Raw genomic sequence first — 17,396 nt, 5'->3', positions numbered from 1 at the left:
TGTGGGTTGCCTGTCAGGGATGCTGGGCCATCTGACCCATCTCTAACCCTTGAAATAACTTTTAAAGTAAAGTACTTAATTATAATGGTCAATATAACCAAAATACCAATAATAAACACATTTTGCATTTTAACTATTTTTAAATTATACTGAGATATCATTGAGTTAGTTTTGTTTATATTTAGGACATATTTAAGACATATAACTTTACACACACACACACACACACACACACACACACACACACACACACATATTTACCACAAGCAATCTATACCCATTGCCTCCCCTAGCTAATGTTTTGTGTTTTCTTTAAGTAGTGATTCCATTTATCTGCCCACTCAGTACAGTTTACATATACAATACTATATTAATAATGTGCATTAGATTTTCAGAGCCTAAATAACTTTCCATAATTTAAGCTTTGTACCACTAGACTCACTTCTTCCTGTTCTGCTCCTTCGTGGTGATCACCACTCTGCTCTTTGCTTTAAGAGTCTGTGCATTTTAGGACTGGAGAAATGGCTCCAGGGTTAAGAGTACTGGCTGTTCTTCCAGAGGACCTAGGTTCAATTCCCAGAATCCACATGGCATTTCCCAAACACCTGTAACTCCAGGGTGAGATGTTGTTTCTGGCCTCCAGAGGCACTGCGTGCACCCAGTGCATTGACACATGAAGTAAGAACAAAGGGGAACAGAGAGAGAAAGCTTTCCTAAATGGAAACTTTGGAATGAGGACAATTACAGTGTTTCTGTTGAAACTGAGACTCTAGAAAAAGATTAACAACATAGGGCAGTACAAGGAGGCCCAGGCAGGAGGATTGCCATGATTTGCAGGCCAACACGGGCTGCAGAATGAGACCCTGTCTCAAAAAAAACCACACACACTTTAAAAGAAAAAGATCGGCAGAATATGTATGAGCAAAGGACAGTAGAAAAGGAGCGGAAGTGGGCAGGCTGGGAGATCAGAGCTACCTGTCCACTCTGACTCCAGGAACTGACCACTCCAGCCAGAAGTAGACACGCACACATGTCCTCCTGCCTCAGCCTTCCAATGGCTGTGATTACAGATGTGTGCCACCATACCCACCCACTAGCAATGCATGAATATACCAGTTATTGCTGCATTGGTGCCCAAATGTTTCTGTGTGTTTTAATTTTAGCTGGGTCAGAATGTGAGCGAGCAAGGAAACTAATTTTCACTCTCTAGCCTGAAGTAAAACACACAACCCTGAAAGCCTCACACAACTTAAGAACAGCATAGGTCTTGCCAGTCTTTGAACCTGTGGGCTTCAGTGCTACAGTAGTTTTCACTGTGACTGGTACCTGCAGCATGTTGCTGTTTCTAAGGACCACTGCCCAATTTGGAGAACTATGCCAACTCTTCCAGTTTGAGTTTGGCTTCAGTTTAAGGATTAAGACAACAGGCTTTTAGTGAGGTGAACATTGATTGTGTATTCAGAGAGAGTTGACATTTCTCCCTCAGTTCTGAGAAGGCTCTTGACTCTGAAGAATAGGATTATTGTCTGACAATCCTTGGGAGCTATACAGGCAGGAAGATCAGGAGTTCAAGCCCATCCTCAGTGACACAGTAAGTTTTTAGGCCAGTCTGGGCTACATGAGACCCTGTTGAAAACAAAACAAAAAAACTTTATGTCTTTATTTGGTTGTAGTCATGGGGGCATACATGTGCCATGTGTGGAGGTCAGAGATCAGTTCGAAAGAGTTAGTTCTTTTCTTCCACCATGTAGATCCCAGGGATTGAACCCAGTTCATCAGGCTTGGTGGCAAGCACCTTTACCTGCTGAGCCATATCACAAGCCCATGGAACCTCAACGTTGAAAAATTTGTAAAATTTACTTACTTTGTGCTTTCCCTGGGTTACTGAAGATAGCCATCACATTGAAAATAGAAAAGAGGGAATCTGGAAGGCTCATCATAGTGAGCCTTATTCTAAAACACACATATCTGTGAGCACGTGTGTGCTTATAAAGGTAGCAAGCATTTTCATCTCCTTAAGAACACGAATTCATAAAGTGATCATTGTGACCTGTGGGAAAATGTACTCTTCAAATAAAAAGAACCATGCCTGTGCAGTTTGTAGGTACCCATACACAAGAGAGACTAACATTGTGTTAGTTAGCAATAAGAAGCAATAAGAAGTCTAGGGGCAGTGTAAGGACAAAGAGAAAAATCTGTATGGATAGAGGATGACCAGTGGCCCCAGCTTCCTGCCAGGTCTCCAGGGGTGTTGGTCAGACCCTGTGCACAGGTTTCAATTTAGGGATATAGCTGGTTGGTTAGAACAGAACTCGACATCTTTTGAGAATTGTAGTGTGCTGGGCAAAAGGCACAGGTAGGACTGTGGCAATGACATTTCCATTGGATGGCCAAGTAGAACATCCAAGAAAGCCTTTCAGCAGGCTAGCCCATGCAGGAGAATGTAGAAAGGTTGGGTCCCTCAGCCAGCCAAATGTATTACTCCTGTCCCCATTAAATGGAGTTCACTCTCTGAACCAGATGACAAGGGGTTCATTCCCTTAACAGAATATTTACAGTATAAGTGTTGTCAAAGACTGTCACTGGCAGAGGAGTGGAATGGCCAATACATAAGTTCTACTTTGTAGTCACTGAAACAGATGCCCAATAATAAGTGGACAGGTAGCCATGTAAAATAAAATTGTTTTTAAAAAGAGGAATGCAAGCTTAGCTCAACAGAACATTATGTAAGATGATGGCTGCCTCTAGCCAAGCAGTTCTCAATCTGTGCGTCACAACCTCTTGGGGGTTGCATATCAGATATCCTGCGTACTAGATAATCAGATATCCTACGTATCATATATAAATATAAAACGATTCTTAGCAGTAGCAAAATTACAGTTATGAAGTAGCAATGAAATAATTTCATGGCTGGGGATCACTACAACATGAAGAACTGTATTAAAGGGTCACAGCATTAGGCAGCTGAGAACCTTCCAAAAGGAAGCCCAAGAAGACACAGGAGGGATGCTGAAAGAATCACAGCCCCAACAAATATGCCATGGCTCCAGACCAAGATGGCCTGGAGGACAGGGTCCCACAGGGGACGGTAGCCACAGTGTGACAGGTATATAAGTGACAAGTGTTTTTGTCAAGCTGTAACACCAGATTGACTTATGTAACAGGCTCTCTTTCAGGCTACCAACCAGTTCCCAAATCATGACATGGAGATTTCTTATTACTTATGAATTCTCAGCATTATCTTATGCTTGTCCCACTAGCTCTGATAATTTAACCTGTTTTTCTTCATCTATGTTTTGCCTCAGGGCTTTTAACCTTTCTTTCCTTCTGTGTATCTTACTTTCACTGTTCTTGTGGCTAGTTGGCTGGTGGCTGCCTGGCTTCTGGTCCTGGGCATTTACATCTCTTTTTCTCTCTTCTCCTATATATTCTCTCTGCCTGCTAGCCATGCCTGTCCCTCTCCTGCCTAGCTATTGGCCATTCAGCTTCTTATCCCACCAACCAGTGCCTTGGGTAGGCAAGGTGGAACAGCAACACATCTTCACATAATTAAACAAATGCAACATAAACAAATGTAACACATTCTTATATCATTAACAAAGGCAGCAGAAACAAATGTAGCACACCTTCACATAGTTAAAGTAATATTCCACAGCATAAACAAATGTAACACATCTTTGCCTAGTTAAAATATACTCCACAATATTTTCCCCTTTTTATCTAAATAAAAAGAAAGGTTTAAACTTTAACAGAGTAAGACTATATACTATAAGAAGAGTTATTGAATAAGAATTACATTTATTCATTTGTATTTGGCAAATTCAGAGAAAATACTCCATTATTAATACTATCTTGATGAGTCCAAAGTTTTGTGCCTAATTTACCTTCTATTATAACTAAGGAAAACTATAACTATCTAGTCTTCAACTCCATCAAAGACCCCAAAGGATATAATATTACCTGAATAAACAGAAAGTACAGTGCAAGCCACTTCCAGAACAATAGAAATGACAGAGACAGCTGGCTGCTTGGACAGTCACTCAAGGTTCCTCTGCAATGTTGCGGCATCTATTTTTTGGCCTTTAGGTCTAGAATATCTGGCAGGCTTTTCCATGAAGCAGGGATTTTAAAAGACTGTCCTGCCTTGTTTTGGCAAAGTTTGGCAGTCTTTTTCCTTTATGTCCTGCTTGTCCAGTTTGTACAGCATACTGTCAGCAGTCGAGGCAAGGGCAGTTTCTTTGCCCAGTGGCTAATTTTGCCACAATGAAAGCAAACTCCATATGGAGTTTCTTTGATGCCCATCACCCTTTTATGAAGTAGATTGATGCTGCCAGGAATACACATATCTCACTGTTATGAAAAGCCCTATGTTAACAAAACATTTTAAATGCCATATTCTATAGGTCTTTGAATGTTTAAAGACCATTTATCTATCTATCTAAAATATATCTGTGTGACCTTGAAAACATACCTAACATAACTACAAATTTGATTGTTATAGATGACTAACTACTAACCTGCATTTCTTAATTATCCTAAATTTCTAGTTCTTGAAAACTAGTATTCCATTGTGTATATGTGCCACAATTTATTTATCCATTCTTCAGTTGAAGGGCATCTAGGTTGTTTCCAGGTTTTGGCTATTACAAACAATGCTGATATGAACATAGCTGAGCAAGTGCTCTTGTGGTATGATTGAGCATTTCTTGGGTATATGCCCAGGAGTGGTATAGCTGGATCTTGGGGGAGATTGATTCCCAATTTTCTAAGAAAGCGCCATATTGATTTCCAAAGTGGTTGTACAAGCTTGCATTCCCACCAGCAGTGGAGGAGAGTTCCCCTAGTTCCACATCCTCTCCAGCATAAAGTGTCTTCAGTGTTTTTGATCTTAGCCATTCTGACAGGCGTAAGGTGGTATCTCAGAGTTGTTTTGATTTGCATTTCCCTGATGATTAGGGATGTTGAGCAATTCCTTAAATGTCTTTCAGCCATTTGAGTTTCCTCTGTTGAGAATTCTCTGTTTAGTTCTAAAGCCCATTTCTCAATTGGACTGTTGGTCATTTTGATGTCTAATTTCTTGAGTTCCTTATATATTCTGGATATCAGTCCTCTGTCACATGTGGGGTTGGTGAAGAACTTTTCCCATTCTGTAGGCTGTCGCTTTGCCTTGTTGACCGTATCCTTTGCTCTACAAAAGCTTCTCAGTTTCAAGAGATCCCATTGATTGATTGTTTATCTCAGTGTCTGCACTACTAGTGTTATATTTAGGAAGTGATCTCCTATGCCAATGCGTTCAAGACAACTTCCTACTTTCTCAAACTTTAAACTGCTAAGCGGCAGCAGTTAGGCCCTCTGCCCCTCTGGTGGCTGACCCCGCCCCCCTCTTGGGTCCCTGGAAGCCAAACTTAAGCCCACTGCTGGGAGCTGCATTTGACCAGGGACTGCATTCTACTACCCCAGCTCTAGGAAGCTGGCATTTTTCACTTAGCTTTTTGTTTCTACTTAGAGTGCCAGCTGTTCAAAGACTCGCTGTATGGCAGAGCCACTTAAAGGAGCCGTATCCATTTGTTTGTTTGTTTTTTTCTCTTTTTTCCTTTCTTTTTTCAGGCCCTATGTGGAAATTCAAACACCAAATGTATCAGGCTTTTTCTTTTGGGCCACTAACCAGCTCCCACATCATGATACAGAGACTTATTATTAATTTTGAATGCTCAGCCTTAGCTTAGCTCTTATTTTAATCTCTTTATATTTATCTACATTTTGCCTCAGGGCTTTTTATCTTTTTATCTTTCTGTATATCTTACTTTCCTGCTGTCTCCATGTCTGGCTGGTGGCTGCCTGGCTTCTAGACCCAGGCCTGCCCCTTTCTCCTTCATTTTCTCCTCCTTCTTCCTCTTCTCTCTCGTTCTTTTTGAGCCTAGATTTCTCTCCAATTTATTCTCTCTGCCTGCCAGCCCTGCCTGTCCCTCTCCTGCCTAGCTATTGGCCATTCAGTTTTTTATTACACCAATTAGGCGCTTTAGGCAGGCAAGGTGAAACAGCAGCACATATTTACATAATTAGACACATGCAGCACAAACAAATGTAACACATCTTTACATAATTAACAAAGGCAGCAGAACCAAATGTAATACGCTTCACATCTAATTAGGGTATAAAATAGAAAGTAGAATCCTGTGTTTAATCATTCTGTTTGGTTTCCTCATCAAGTGATAATAATAAGTGTGAGTTAAAGTGATATTCCACAGCATAACAAATGCAACACATCTTTGCCTAGTTAAAATGATATTCCACAGCAGACATATGCCTCAGGCTTGATTAGAAAGCTAAGTGGCTTCAGTGGAGCACGAGCTATACTAAGGGGTTTGTGTTAGTAACTGTTTGTTTCTGTGCTAAAACACTATGACCAAATCAACTTATAGGAAGTAGAGTTTATTTTGGTCTATGGTTCAGAGGGAGAGCCCATAACTGCGGGGAAGCAGGAAGCTGAGAGATCATATCTTCAACAACAAACACAAAGCCAAGAGAATGAACTGGAATTGGGACAAGGCTATAAACCCCCAAAGTCAGTGCCCAATGATGTTCTTTCTCTAGAAAGCCTGCATCTCCTAAGGTTCCATACCCCCCCCCCCCGACCCCAAACAGCACTATGAACTGGGACCAAGTGTTGAAACAATGGGACTATGTGAATAAACCTGGATCCATGGGGCAGGACATGTAGCTCAGTGGATAGAGTACTTGCAGCATGAACCCGGCATTGTGATGCACACCTGTAATCTCAGCACTTGGGAGGTAGAGGCAGGAAGATCACAAATCAAAGGTAAGTCTGAGACCAGTCTGGGCTACATGAGACTCTATCTCAAACCAATCCAAACCTTAGGGTTAGAGAGGTGACTTGGAGGTGAGGAACATTTGCTGCTATTGTAGAGGACCCCAGTACTATTCCCAGCATCCATGTTGGACAGCTTACAACCACTGGTGTATTAGTTTTCTGTTGCTGTGATGACTGAGCCAACTAATGAAAGAAAGTTTATTTAGGCTTACAGTTCTAGAGGGATGAGTCTATCATGGCAAGGAGATGTGGCAGCAAGTTGCAGTCATGGAAGCTGGAGCAGGAAGCTAAGAGCTCACATCCGTAATCACAAGCATGGAACAGAAAGAAATGAAAGTAGGGCAAGGCTTTAAACCCCATCTCTGGTGACCTACTTCTTCCAACAAGACCATATCTCCCAAGACCACCCTCCCAGACAGCACCACCTACTGTTCAAATGCTTGAGACTACATGGGGATTTTTCTTTCAAATTATTCCCACCTGTAACTCTAGCTCCAGCGGATCTGATGTCCTGCTGGCCTATATGCCCCCAACACTTGATGTACACTCATACAGATACACACATACATATAAGTAAAAATATAAAATATAAAATTCACTGTCCTTGAGGCCACCAACTGTGTGTCTTAGTGTCTGCTTATAGAGACAGTTAAAGATCATAGTGGAGAAAAGTGTGGGGGGGCACTGCTCTGGTCGAATGGGTGTGTTTCACACACTTTCTAGGGCTTTTAAGATGGGGCTGATGCATCCATAGCCTACTTATTGGATTAAATATCTCGTTTAAAATAGGTTGAAAGCCATCAGGTATGGTGCCTTACACCTATAATCTCAGCATTTGAGGAGGCTGAGGCAGGAAGATTGCCTTAAGTTCATGGCCAGCCTGGTCAACATAGTGAGACTCTCATGCAAAAAAGCAAACAGTGGGAATAAAAGGTAAACAAAGAAACCATATGGTTAAAACTATATACATGAACTTGATCAAAAGATGTAGAGTTTCCATATAAGGATGAATGAGTCAAGAGATTGAGTGTGCAAATATCACATAGTCTGCATCTGTCCAGAGGCTGATCAGTCCCTTTACTTTTCCATGTTGTTCTCACCCATCCCTAATAGGTTACAGTCGAGGTGCGACATACATGAACATTCACCAATGGATTCAAGAAATAAAAAGATAAGCTCCCCCTTGGAAGTACAGTAATTTTCTTAACAAATAAAGGATAAGTTAACAACATCCTCATTTTACATTCCCAGCAACTCCTGGGAATACTAATTGATGAGCAAAGGGAAGGGAAGCAGTGTGTCACTCTTGGATTTGAGGAAGTGGCTCAGTTGTTAGTGTTTGCTGTAAAAGCACAAGGACTGGAGTTGAATCCTCACAGCCCACATAAGAAGCTGGATGTGACTATGTGACCCCAGTATGGGCAGACAGAAACAAGCTGACCCTGTGCTCATTGACCAGTAGTCTAGCCAAACTGATGAGCTCCCGGTTCAGTGAGAGACCCTGGCTCAAAAAAATAAGGTGAAGAGTGATTGACAAAGACACCTGACATTGACCTCTGGCTTCCATTCATAGTCAAAGACACATGCATGTATACCCATGTGCACAAACACGGGCACACATAGAAGATCACACGTACAGAAAATGCACATACACACATATACTAACTGTGTGACTCCTAACAGAGTATGCATCTTCTGTGTTGCCCCCAAATACTGAGCCTGACTGGATCACACATTTGGAACAAACAGCTTTCATGGAATCCAGGCCAGAGAAGAACTTGTTACTCCCACCAGGGAGATGTAATCAGTGAAACCCAGACTGTGAGAAAATCACAAGACAATCAACTCCCTTCAACATAAAATTCCAAGGTCAGCGATGGACTGAGGGCTTTCAGATTAAGAGGTTTAAGAGACAGCTAATTGCATTATGTAGTTCTCATTTGGGTAATTTCACAAACAAGCTCCAACAAAGAAAAAAATGCACCACAACTTAAATACAAACATAGATGAATTTGGCAGCCTGGGCTTAGAGCATTACCTCATCCATAATAACCCAAAACTACAGCCACTGTTCTGAAGTATAGGCTAATTTTGCCTCTTCATGACATTTTGACAATGGAATTATACAACTCGCTTCTGATTCCTTCCTTCCTTCCTTCCTTCCTTCCTTCCTTCCTTCCTTCCTTCCTTCCTTCCTTCCTTCCTCCCTCCCTCCCTCCCTCCCTCCCTCCCTCCCTCCCTCCTTCCTTCCTTCCTTCCTTCCTTCCTTCCTTAGTAGTTTTTGTGATGTTTGTTTGTTTGTTTGTTTTGTTTTATTTGGCTTGGTTTGGTTTTTTGAGACAGGGTTTCTCTGTGTAGCCCTGGCTATCCTGGAACTTTCTCTGTACACCAGGTTGGCCTTGAACTTACAGAGATCACCTGCCTCAGCCTTCTGAGTGCTGGGATTAAAGGTGTGCGCCACCAGTGCCCTCGCCTCTGATTTCTTTTGCCCAGTGCAGTGCCAGTGGAACTCAGTGGTATTGTTGCCATGTAGCAGTCATTGTGTTAAGACAGTTTAATCATGGGAGTGGCTGGCTGGGCATTTAGAAGCCCTTCTGCATGTAAACAGTGATAGCTCTTACTTGTTCCTTGCTTTAATGCTATGGACCTCTTCCTTTATACAAAACATTTTTTTCTAGATGTTCTAAAAACACACAGAGTAAAAAGTCTCCTGCTAGATCTCAATAAATATGTAGTCTAACTAGGAGACAGACTTAGTCAAGGAAAACCTAAACACAGAGAATACAATAATTCATGACATCAGAAGGCTAGGTCACAGATACTGTCATTAACTGACTCATCACCATCATCAGCATTGAAAGAAGAGTCAATGAATGTGGTGACCACAGCAGTACTAATGAGGGATGTGGACATAGAGAATGGGAAAGTGTGGAGACACATAAAGACCAAGTGAGAGAACAGCAATAGGCTTTAAGGAATCCTGGAATTCCAGACAGAACAACTCAGTCAACATGCCTGGATTTGTAGGTGGTGGGATTTGTTGGTTCCCACACACCCCCAACGGTGTTTAGGTCTAATTAATTAAAATAAACTATCCACATTTTAAATGGTTCAGTTCAACATTAAATATGAGCTTAACACTGGAATCATCACCACAATCAAGACAATGGAAATGTCTGTCACCAAAGCCTTCTTTCTCCATAACACAACTCTGCTCTCCCACTCCTTTCTATCTTGATGGCTGTGCTGGAAATGGTTATTTTAGTTTGCCTACATGCTGCTGCACATAGAATTGGCTACTCATTTTTATGGCTGAAATGTTGCAGTCATGGTTTGCTTATGTTTTTATGAGGTGGATACCTGAGTGATCTGTAGTTTGGGATAGTACAATTAGACTTAGTGTGGATATCCATGTCTAAGTATTTGTGTAGAAACACATTTTCATCTATGTAATGACTAGATCTTATGTATGGATGTGCCCACAGTAGCAGTGGGTGAAGGATCCAGTTGTTTGACACCCTTCTCTATATTCAATAGAGTCAATGCATGGTCCCTCTTTCTGGCAGATGCAGGTGCACAGTACAAACTATAACCTTGCTTCCACGATGAGAAAAGGTGTTGAACCTCTTCCTGGACTTGTTTGTCACCTATAAATCTTCTTTGGTGAAATATCTGCTCAAATAATTTGTCCATTTAGGTTTGGGTCATTTGTCTTCTCACTGGGATATGAAAGGTCTTAATATACTCTAGACACATGTCATTAGTTAGTCATATGGTTTGAAAATAGTTTTCCTCTGGCTTTCCTTTGCATCATCTCTGTGGTGTTTTCTGAGCTTTAGCATTTACATTCACGTCTCTGACCTGCTTCAAGTTAGTTTTAGTATACAAAGCATGGGGAGGACTAAGGGTCACTTTTCATACGTGGAAATCTGATATTCCTACACTGCTGAATAGGTTGTTGAGCCATTGAGTGATTTTGTAATATTTGTTCTAACTCAACTGACCATATGCATGACTACCCTTACTGAATTAATTTTTGTTCCATTGATTTATTTGCTTATTTTTATGCCAATGCTGCTACATGATTTTGATTTTTAAAAGCTTTAGGTAAGTCTTGAAACTAAAAACTGAAAGCCTTCCAACATTCATTTTTTTTAAGGTTTTCTGAGCCAAATTGGGTCTTTTATACACACTTGAGGATTTAGGAATCAATTTGAAAGCCAATGTTTTTTTAAAGAATGTCTTCTTTTCTAGAACTCTGACTTTATCTTTCTTGGGGAGAGTTCTAAGCTTTTTTGTTCCGGATTCTCCGGGCTTGTGTAGGCTCCTGGAGACTATCTGGGCAATCAGAAGGCAGCCTTCTCAGAGATCACCTTGCTGTTGATGTTTAAGGTCTGGAAAGTATATGTTCTATTCTTTTTTTTTAAGCATTGATACATGTCAAAGGATAAATGTAACCTTGGATTCTACATAGGTAAGAAAATGGAAGTCATGTTAGTGTCTGTATGCACACTCGTGTGCCAGGTGTGCCCCAGGATGTGTAGAAGCCAGGTCAACCACATGTGGTCGTTCCTCAAGCACTACACACTTCTTTGAAACAGGGTCTCTGGCCTCACAATGCCCTGGAATTCTCCATGGAGGCTAGCTGGCCAGTGAGGCATCTGTCTCCACTTCTCTGATGCTGGGACTAATCACCTTCCATGACACAGCCTTTTCATATGGGTTCCAGGAATCAAACTCAGGACCTGGCGCTTGCATGACAAGCCCTTTACCAACCATGCATCTCCTCAGCCTTGGGTGTTAGATTTTCATACAGAAAATCTTCAACTTTGACAATTGAGGAAGTATTTGGGAGACAGCTTTAAAGTGTGAGCTCCTGCTCACACCCCATGGAGATATGCTTCTTAAACATCAATACCAAAATGTGAATGATTGCATTTTTATACAATTTCCTGGAGGTTTTGCTAAAGAATTGAAATGTAAGAAACACCTAGATCAGGAATTTGAAAGGAAGTTTTACTTCTTTTCCATGTCTTCATGGAAGTTTCTATGCAAATAACAGGGAGTCATCCTAGGGTCTCGTGATACCCAAGAAAAGCTCATAAAAGCCATTCTATTAGCTACAAATTAAGGACGTTAGCCAAGTGTATATACCCTTAGCTATACAGGACAGGAGCTCCCACACAAGTCATCACAATCTATGCATTTGAATAAAGAACATCATTTGTGTCACTTTGATTCTATTATGATTCCGTGTGAAGAGGAACCATTTCTCTTGGGCTGATTGTTGTTGTTTCACAGGGTCTCCTGTGGTCTAGCTGGTTCTTGAACTCACTGTGTAGCCAAGGCTAGCTTTGAACTCCTGATCCCCCTACCTCTACCTCCTAAGTGCTGGAACTATAGGTGTGTGCCACCATATTGTCTTTTAGTACTAGGATAATATAGACAACATAGGTGCTTTTAGAGTCTTCTTTTGATGGGTTTTATATGTTTAATTCTGTCCCTCTACTAACAATGCTTATAAGGAAAAGGGAAAAAAACTTTGAATGTTTTGGATGAAGATTTCAAAAGTGAAACATTTAAGTGTTTATTAATGACCAACCTTAAGCATTATGGAGTAAGCTGGAACAGCTATGAAGTCATTAAACCCCACGGATCCTGCTTTGCTTCATGGCTTAGGTGGCTGACTACTGGGTAAAGATAGACAAAGATGTTACGAACCTTAGTGAAGTGATTCTCAACCTTCCTAATACTATGACCCTTTAGTGCAGGTCCTCATGTGATGATCCCCAACCATAAAATAGTTTTGTTGCTACTTTATAACTGTAATTTTGCTACTGGTATGAATTGTAATGTAAACATCGTCTGATATGCGACCCTGCGAAAGAGTCGCTTAGTCCCCAAAGGGCTTGCAATCCACAGGTTGAGAACCGCTGCCTTAGAGGATCCCTGGCTCTCACTGATCAGCGCCTCTGCATCAGTTTGATGGCTCCACATTTTCCTCTCCTCTGTCAGTGTGTTTGCTTCAAAACAACTTAAAAAGAGTTGACAGATTTGAACAGAGCTTGAAGCATTTCAGACTCTACCCACAACCTTAAGTTTGATTTCTGGCCAGATCTTGAAACAAAGCTGTTTTCTGATTTACTTTGCTCTTTAAATGGAGACAACCATCACCATTTTCTAAGTTTTGTAGCTGTGTCAAAGACACACATGGAGAGAAGGATACTACACAGGTCTATAATCTCAGACATGACAATGTCTCAAAGCTACTGCAGCTTTCTGCACGAGTCTCTCATTTTACTCCTTCAGCTCTATTCACCCCACTCAGTTTGTATCTCAATTACAATTTAAAAAGTATTGACCCAATGGTATAAATTCTCCCGAGTTATCAAACTTTATGCAAGTTGACTCTGAAATCTACTCCATTTTCCTTGACTTAAAGTTGCAATTAATATAATCTTTCAAATATATGTCGCTAATATTTCGAATATATTTTCATTAAAGTTGATTTACGAGTGGAGTGACTAATTTAGAAAACAGAATGCCATCAAGACAGAACCTCATTGTATAGTCATTAACAATGACACCTGTTGGCTCTAGGCAAAATGCAAAGATACTGTTAATGAACACTGTAAATCAAATTATGATTTCCCAGAAGACATCTGTGAGGTGGAATCTAGTCCTGTCATCACACGAGTTTCAGAATCAAAAGGACCTCAAGAGGACCTTGAAAGAATGATATGCCCATCCTTAGATTCCTCCCATCCTTCTGACAATCCCAGCTTGAGTTTGGACTTGAGATTCTTGAGAAGCAGCTTGCTCTGGGTTGCTGGTTTGCACAAGTCAGCTCCTCATGATCACATGATCATTTCTCCAGCTGGTTTGTACTAGTCAGCCCATCTGCATCTGTCCTCATGATCATCTCTCCACTTGGGTCAAAAAGAACTTGTCCTGTCCATGTGTTTTTCATATGAAAGTCCTTCTCAAGCTTGTACAGTGCCTAATGTCCATCGGCTCCTTTTCTTTGCATGAGAAATACATACTGCTTCTGTCAACTGTTTGCACTTTTTGTGATTCCCTGTTCTGCTTACTTTCTTCTGAATTGGTAAAATTTAAAATAAATTTTTACAGTAAGTCATAAAAATAATACTCAGATATTTTTGTTGAATGAATAAGTTAAATTTATAGCTGAAGAAAGACGAACCATAAAGCAAACCAAACAGCTTGAACTATGCATTGAATATTACCACTAATTTTAGAAAAAGTCATTGTTTTTGGTTCTTTGACTTCTCTTGCAGATTAGGGAAAGCCGTGGACATGTATTTAATGGTATGAAGTAATGAGTACTATGATGGATGTATTCAAGATGGGGAACAAGTGTGGAAGAAGAAATTGCTCTTCAGAACCAAATGGTTACCCGTGTAATAGAAACTGCCTTTAAGTTTTAAGCCATCATCTTAGAAAATCAAGCAACAATAAACCAAGATTATGCTGTTGTAAAAATAAGCATTTAGTGAGTAAACTCTTGAAAGCAAAGGATGGGACACTCCATGGGTCTTCAATGGGAGTTCAGCAGGACAGTAGCAATTTCCAGAGTCCAAACTTCACAGTAAAACCCCAGAAATCACCACCTTCAAATGCTGCAAGGAAAGCAGCATCCTTCAGCAGATGTGGGCATTTGCAAAGGCCTGGTGCTCTTTCTGTGGGGACTGCCAGCGACTCTATTGACAGGTGTTTTAACATCTTAAACTGTGGGTCATATTCATGTGGACTCTGGCAACTGAGTGAGGGGTCATGAAAAGTTCGGCAACAATAAAAGGCTTCTGAATGTATAATAACCAAACATTAATTCAAAATACAGCACCTAAGGAGTCCGAGGTGCATCTGACTGCACTTGCCCATGTGGCATTAAATGACTTCACCACAACTTTGGTTCTGAACACACACCACACATACTTCCCCGTGTATATGCCTCACACCACATAATACTGATGAATCCGGTCTGAAACACCTCAGCTCAGACCCCAGAACACTGCATGTTACAAACTACAATGTGTTTACTGTGCATACAAAATTTGCTGCTCTTATGGGAACATAATGACTTAATTATAGGAAACAAAAGCTTTTTATATTTTCCTACTTATCAAATTGTATATATTTGGGTCTTGTTATGCTAGAATGTAGGGCTTTAAAAAATCATTGTTAAAGATGCTGACTAGAGTTTTACAAGGTATCATTAATTTTGGCTTGGGATTAGGACAGAATCTCCAACCATTTCCAAAATAGCTCTGAACTTCTTTTGCTGTTTTGTAAGAGCTATAGGCATGAAGTTATGCCCTTATTACTCATAATTTCTGAAATCAAAATATTGATTAACTCTGAAAAAATATTGATGCTCTGTGTCTTGCAGCATCAAATATCAGCCAAGATTTGTTTATGTAAAGAGTAAGCACATCTCTCCTGTTAGCATGCAAAATTGCCTTCATCTTTAAAAGATGTAAATCTCAAAGGGTTACTTTAAAATAATACATTTTATGATGTTATTAGTTAATGTTTAATTTATATATTTATTTATTATTTTCTTTTAAATGTTTTTCTATTCATTTTACATACCAACCACAGTTCCCCCTTCTTCCCCTCCTCCCACCTTCCCCACCTACCCCCACCCCACTAATTTATATATTTATTTTTATATACTTGTAATATATACCTGGAGTCATATAAAACTTATCATGCAAAAAGGGGTCATTCTTGGGAAAAGTTTAAGAGGCCCTACTTCGGACAGGGGGAAAATCCACATGCTAGCCATCTGTGGCCTAAAGTGTCCCCACTACAAGAACATACCCTACTTGGATTCTTTGACAGGTCTCTGTGGGAATGCTGTTCAGAGATACGCATTAGGATAGATCCCAAAAGATGGTGGAAATAGTGCTGCCTTTTATGACTTGGCCTTAGCAGCCCAGTGCAGTCCTGGCTGTGGTCATGAGCTAACCCACATTCAAAGGAAGGAAGTGGATTTCATCAGTTGATAAGGGAGGGCGAGCCACAGTGCAAAAGAGAAAATGATACAGTAACAGGATAAAAAACTTAAAATGCAATCTGCCCCTTATAAGTAAGACAGAAAACAATGCATGGACCAGTAGCAGGATGATGACCTGGCTAAAGTCATCCATCTATCCACCCACCCACCCACCCTTCTACCCGCCTACCCTTCCACCCACTCACTCACTCACTCACTCACTCACTCACTCACTCACTCACTCATCCACCCACACATCCACCCACTCACCCACCCATCCACTCACTCATCTATCCATCTACCCACTCACTCATCTACCTACCCATCCACCCATCCACCCACCCACCCACTCACTCACTCATCCACCCACCCACCCACTCACCCACCTGCCCACCCACTCACTCATCCACCCACCCACCCACTCACTCATCCATCACTCACTCATCCATCACCTACCCATCCATCCATCCATCCATCCATCCATCCATCCACCCACCCACCCACCCACCTTTTTGTTGTTGTTGCTTTTCAGAGAAGGTCTCATTCTACAGCTCATGTTGGCCTGGAGCTTATGATGATCCTCCTGGCTCAGCCTCCACAGTGCTGGGATGACAGGTATGAGACCCCACACCAGACCACTTTCACTTTAAAAAAAAAGAAACTATAACCTTGAACTTGGACTGTGTGGTTCTACACTGGATCTGACACTCAGCAGGTTTGACTCAAGAGCTACACCAGGACGCTGGCTCAGTGCTGGGCAGTGCTCAGTTTCTCTTCTCAGCTCACTCTGGTTTCTTTCCTCTTTCTCTGTGTTCCCTGCCTCACCTGTTTGTCCTTTCACCAAGAAGTTCTTGTCTACTCTACTTCTCCTTAGCATTCTCAGAGTATTCCAGTATCCAAATGTCACCTCTACTGGGGAACCATGGAAAAGGCTTCAGAACTCAAAATGTTGGAGGAATGATTTTGTGGTGAGAAATCTGAATGGAACTGGATATGGCCAAGTGCTTGAAAAGCTTGAAAAGCCCTGGGTTCCAGCTCAGTCCTGAAAATGGAAAAGAAAATCCCAATTGGCAAATCTTCACAGACAAATATGAAGTGAGAGATTTTTTTATGAATATAAACATGGCAGAAGAAGAAGGGAAAGGGAGTATTAACTCTGCTTTCTGTTTCTGTATGTGTTATACCCCAGGAGAACATAGCAGGTCCTAAGGAAACATTAGTCATGAAATCATTGGATGTAATCAACATAGTGTTGATAGACTATGTGTTAGAGAGAGACTACCAGTTAGGAAATTCAAAGAAGACCAAAGAGGCAGCCACCAAACAATGGGGAAGAACGCCACAAAAGAAAACAACTAACAAAACCATGCTTCATAAATGCGACTATAAACTATAGTTGTGGGAAAGGTAGGCAGAAGTAGTCGTCCCAGATACCTGGCTACGTCTCACTGAGCTCTCAACAAACAGTATGTCTGCACTCAAGCATGAGTGCACGTACACACACACACACACACACACACACACACACACACACACACACACTCA

The sequence above is a fragment of the Peromyscus maniculatus genome, chromosome 3 (genome assembly GCF_049852395.1).
Source record: "Peromyscus maniculatus bairdii isolate BWxNUB_F1_BW_parent chromosome 3, HU_Pman_BW_mat_3.1, whole genome shotgun sequence".
Classification (NCBI taxonomy): domain Eukaryota; kingdom Metazoa; phylum Chordata; class Mammalia; order Rodentia; family Cricetidae; genus Peromyscus; species Peromyscus maniculatus.
Note: the sequence above shows the minus strand (reverse complement) of the source record.